The sequence below is a fragment of the Cryptomeria japonica genome, chromosome 7, assembly GCF_030272615.1.
Source record: "Cryptomeria japonica chromosome 7, Sugi_1.0, whole genome shotgun sequence".
Classification (NCBI taxonomy): domain Eukaryota; kingdom Viridiplantae; phylum Streptophyta; class Pinopsida; order Cupressales; family Cupressaceae; genus Cryptomeria; species Cryptomeria japonica.
The window spans coordinates 816,841,129-816,847,298 of NC_081411.1; positions in this window are offsets into that span (position 1 = coordinate 816,841,129).

Below are 6,170 nucleotides of genomic sequence, written 5' to 3' on the forward strand. Positions count from 1 at the left end.
TTTTCCAAACACACCATGCTTACAAAAATCAAAGTGCTCATTGAAATAAGATAACCCATCTAGCTACTTTTTATTTATATTAGTTTTAAAAACATTTATATTTATGTGGCTTGATGCCACAACATACATGTATTTTTTGTTTTTTTAACCACATGGGTGCACTTCCAAACAATAGTAGCATCAAGCTTAAACATAGTTCTCATTTGAGCTCGCCTTGCTACCAACAACCTTCCTCTCACCAATCTACAACCATGCTTATCAAACATTAATTGCATTTATAAATCATTCAATTTCAAACTAAAATCAAATATATTTCTTCTCTTCTTTTGTAACCAATATTTATATATTTATTCAAGAAGATCGTCTATTTTCAACTTTCACAACTAGTAGTTAGATCCATTAAACTTTTCAATGTCCAATTAAGATGCAAATGCAATCATGACTCCTACAAACATAATTTAGCAAAATAGAACTCTCATTGCAACATAGAATTCAATCACACCTCCACCCAATAAACAAAGTTGGTCAGGCTATGATACCAAATGTTAGAAATGAAGGCAACCACTACGATATGAAAATCTAATATAACTTACAAATCTAAAATATAAGATTGTAGAAATTAATAGAGAAATTATTAAAACTACAAAAAACTTACACCTCTCAAAATTCATACACATAACATATGGATTCATGTGGAAAAAACCCTTTTGAGTAAAAAAACTCCACCAAAAGAAAGGGTGATTATTTTATTCTTTGAAGAGATCACAATGCATAAAATATCCTTTGTTTTTCATCAAATTTAGTAACATTTGTGTACCTATAAAACATCTCATATTGTCTCCATCTCAACCCCTCAAAGGGTAAAACCACGAAGTTGAGTCCACTTCCTATGTAATTTTTGGACTTAGCCAAAAATGTGAAAAATATGCCAATAAAAGTGGGATCCCGTTATTTGTGAAATAGGATTTTGTTATGAACTAGGATCCCAAGCGTTAATTGGGAACAAGATCTCGAGCCTAAATCTATGAAATGAGATATTATTATTTATTAAATGGGATCCCATTTTTTACCAAATGGACTAATTAGTAAATAATGGGATCTCATTTCGTAAATGTATTTATTCTTTTTAAATGACTACAAGTTCAAATTTACCCAATTATGACTTGTAAAAAAAGGGACCACGCTTACACCTAGCTAGTTTCGATCAAAATTCTAGATTTGCTTCCCTTTAGATTAGTAAAATCTTTCCTTTTTTTCATTTTGCATGTGGTTTTGTTTAAATTGCAAAAATGAAGAAATTTAATTTAGTTTTTAAAAAACTTGCTAAATTATAGTTTAAAACAGTTTTTATTTCTAAATTAGGGTTTGTAAATTTTATTTTCAAATTAGAGTTTTTAATTTTTTATTAGCTTATAAATTTAATTTTGAAATTGGGGTGTTTTAATTTCTAATTTCTAAATGATTATTTTTAAATACCACATCAACATCAAGAAACCATGAAAACATATAAGGAAAAAACCATATACCATAAATTGGTTTCCCAATAATTTCCTTGTTCAAGAAAAACCCAAATGTTATAGCTCATTATTTCTATACCCAAAAAATTCTCATTCAAACTCATACAAGCATCTCCCTTATGTTATTAGATTACCTTTCCTAAACTCCTTCATTAGGGCTATATTAAAACATATTTTGAATATTTGTTCATCAAACATTCTAAAATTTTGATTGATTTGATCTTTAGCAACTTGAAATTGAATTTGATTTTACACAGAAGATTACTTGAATTGAACTCTAATAGATGTTATAACTCCCCTTCAAAATTTATAAATATTCAAGATTATGATAGCCCACCTTCACTAAATATATGACTACCTAATTGTGCATTTGCCTCACGAGATTATAATAATTCATGTCATTGCTCCACATGCACCTTGCAAAATCAACAAAAAGTAGAAATAATTTGAAGATTTGTTTCAATTTCAAATTAATCTCTTCTAAATTATAATGCAATATATGCTTAAATAGTTCGTGAATGTCTTGTAATTGGATCTAAAATGAATTACACTTAAACATGGATCAAAATAGTGCTTTCATAGGTGAGATTATCATCGTCAATACTTGTGACAAGTTTGTAGGTGCAATCAAATAGAAGGGATGGACATTGATTTTCTTATTTCTATTGCGTTATACTTTTTCTAAGCTATCGTAATTTAAATCATACGATTATGATCAAAAGACTTGGCTATGTCATAATGTTTATTGTATTATAAACAAGTCAATAAATTTGATTGTGGTAATCTGCATGGAAGCCTTGGAGGTCTAACATGGTGCCATTAGAAGATACATTAGATATATATGGAAATAAGTGAAGTATGTATGATGGCAAGGAAGGTACAGACATGGTTGTAAGATCAAGACCAATTTGTGCCAAACTTGAGCTTAGTGGTGAATGATAATTGAGCTACATAAATGGGTTTGAAAGTCTCTTAAAGCTTAGATATATTCACACTCAAATATGAGATTGTGATTCACATTCAAATATAATATTTAGGGTTAAATATAGCTCATTGAGAGTTTAAAATCCATGGGTAGGAGCAGATAATTCTTAAATTGACTTATGGAAAGCATTATATAATTTGACATGGTGGTGTGGGGCATGCATGTAGTGAGAATAAAGGTATATATGGTGCCAAAATTCATGTATGCATAATTTAGATGTAAAAATGACACTTGTATGGACCTAAGTTCATATTGTGTTAGAGTTTAATCACACAACTAAGCCTGAAAAATGTCGTGTATTTGAAATAGTTATGAATAAGCCTAGATTAACTGAAGTTTGGATTATGAGAATGAAGTATAGAGACTCTAGAATGAGAACATAAAAAAGGCCCATGAGTGATATGTGGGACAAATGAAGAATGCCAAATGGTAGGCTTAATAGGCCATGGACTTGAAATGTGGATGCAAGTTAAAATTAGTTGTAGCTTACTCACTTGGATGGGTCTATAGGATGCTTGAGGTGAAATCTATTTGGAGTCCATATGAGAGATGTCAAGTGAACCATGTTTCACTAGACTTTAAATTTTTGGAGATGTTCAAACAATAAGGGTGTCAAACTTCGGAATGGAGATGAACTCGGTAGTTGTTAGAACATAATGTTATTAGGGGAAACACCCTTATAACATTTTACATATTGTTATAATACAAGGTTATAAAACCTTTCATATTATATGTTTTATTAAGCATAACCCTTTTGAAATAATTATAATCTAATGACTATTAAATTATTAATTATTTGTGAATGGGGGCTATCGAAAAGGTGTGACTAATGTTGTCACATTTCCTCCTATTTTTAAGGAGGTTCTCTCTCATTTGAGAGTATGTGAATTAAGAGATTAATAGTGAGTTATATCACTATGCACGCAAGGTATTGTTGGTCATGTGGGAATATGGAGAAGTATCCTTGGGTTTAATCTATTTATGATATACTATATTTTGTAATTACAATAAAATGATGTCTTGTGGAGTTTTTAACCCAAAAGGATTTTCCCCATGTATATCTTGATAATGAGAGAATGAATCCTATTTATATAGGAAATGGGCAATTAGATGGCTAAGATTGAATTGATTTAGCAATGGCTAGGATTGCATGAAGAGGTCTTGATCCTCAATCCATGTTTGCAACTTCCACAAATGCAATGGTGACAAGTGGCATCATGAGAGGGCTTGGGAGGAAAGGGAAGAGGCATTAAATGCCTAAAGAGACATGATGGTTACCCGAGGGGGTTTGGTTAGGGTTAGGTTAGTGGATGTATCTTTTATCCAAGGGATAAAGGAATGTGAAAGGGTTAAATGGTTACCTTAGTCAAAGCATTAAATGGTTGAAGAGACTTGAAGGTTACTTTGGATGGTTGAGTTAGGGAATAAATCTCTAACCCAAAGTCAAAAGGTGGGTTAGCTTGTTGGAATCTAGAAAAAAGGCTTTTAATGTTATGTAAGAACCTTAATTGTTTTTGAGAAGTGGCTCCTTCCTAATCCTTAGTTTAGGAATGTGCAAACACTTAGAAGAGGATTGGAATAATTTAGAAGGGATTAGAAGAAATTTAGAAGAAGGGTTAGTGTGCAAGTGGGTTTTGTACGAGAATGCAAGTGAAATGGATTTTAGGATTTTAATTAAAATAAAATTCATTTATTTCAATCAATTGTGCAACTTGCATTGGATGGATTTTTAAATAAATATTGATTTATTAAAATGTGAGAGGGATTTAATTAAATGTGAAAGGGGAATTTAATCAAACAGATATGATTTATTTAATTAATATGGCTAGGTGAATTAAATAAATTGAATAATTCATTTAACTAATAGAAGAAGGGGGTCGGGACGAATTAATTAAGTATTAATTAAATTAATAGCCGAGAAGGGGGAATGGATTAATTAAATGTGAATTTAATTAATGGCTAGATGGATGATAATTAAATAAATATAAAATCTATTTAATCAAGTGGACAGAAATAGATGTACATCTTGCCCCTTTGAAGTGATGTGTGGAGACACATTAATTCAAAGAAAAATTCACTTGATGATGCTGACAAAATTTCCAGTTTTCCCCAGACGCTGATTGTCGAATAATGATGCAAGTATGCCCCCTCAGGAGATGAATCAGATAGATTCTAGAATTTTTAGGATTTTTTGACGATTTTGCAAGTTTTTGTGATTTTTTGGATTTTTGAAGAATTTTTTAATGTTTACCTGATTCATTTCTCGATAAAAAAATGAGAGAGTGATGGTGTATACATAAAATTATGATAAGTGGAAAATGCAATGCCACTTAAATACCCCCCTTTTACCCCTATTAAAAAGTGAAAAGTGAAAATCATTTACCACTTCATTTGATTTGCACATAGTGAGTTGGAGATTTGAACTCTGAGGCAAAAATGGTGATCCCATACCACGAGCATCGATTCAAACAAGTACGATGGTTCCAGCGACCCCCAGCATATGGCCCTTTGGTACATACCCCGAGATCCTCCTGTTGTATAATTTTTTTAATTTTTGGTACGTTTTTTATGAATTTTTGTGCAGAATTTTCACGTTCTGGTGCATAGGAGTCATGTTTTAGCACAACAGGTAGAAATTTTAGCGCTTTAGGTTTAGGGTTTTCGATTAGCGCATTAGGGAAGTTTTTATCACATAGAGTAGGTAGTTTAGCGCTTTCGATAAATTAGTGTATTGGGTAGGTATTTTAGCACTTAGGGTTTGGGTTTTAGCACGTAAGATAAAGTAGCACATTAGAGAGGTCTTTCAACGCATTAAGTAGATGTTCTACTGCATAGAATAGTTTAGCACATAAGATCAATAGTTTAGCACATAGTTATTTTTAGCATTTTGATACCAAATTTTGGCGCAGAGTACCGCATTGACACTTTTAGCATTTAGATGCAGTGTTTTGGCGTTTCGATGAGACATTTTAGCACATATAGATGAGAGGAGTAAAAATTTGATTTCAATGCCTCCTTGTTGATTTGTTTTTTATCAGTTTTGATTAGCATGATGTTATTGCTTGATAGGATAGGTGATGTTTGACCTCATGATGAGTGAGATTCAATGATAATCACTCGATGAGATTGATTGAAATCTCACATGATTCGACTAGGTTGAGAGATTGATTTGATAATTGACCTCGTGATAAATGAGAATCAATGATATGCACTTATTAGGATTGATTTGAAATCTCCAACGAGCTGATTAGATTGATAGATAGCTTGATCAATCAAAAACCGGTTTTTGTGATATGTATGATTTGCAGGAGGATTTAGGTGTATTGCAGTTTCAGGACCGATACCCATAGACATGGGCGCTAATACCCCTTCTAGTGTAGACGTATCTAGATTATATTGCCAGATGCAGATTGTCATTGTTGCTTGATATGCCCCGGTATACGATTAACTAGGGTTTATTGACCTTTTTGGTTGAGAGGTGGCACAGTGATCATAACACCTTTCATTTACCTATTGGTTGTTGTCACAAAGGATTGCACCGTGAAGCTAAGTATGAAACCCAACAATTTTGTGAAACATGGAAACACCTTCGAGCTTGTGGGTTGCTCAAATTGAAGGTGAATCTCCAGAGAGGGTTGGTTCCCTGATGAAAACCTCCTACAAACTAA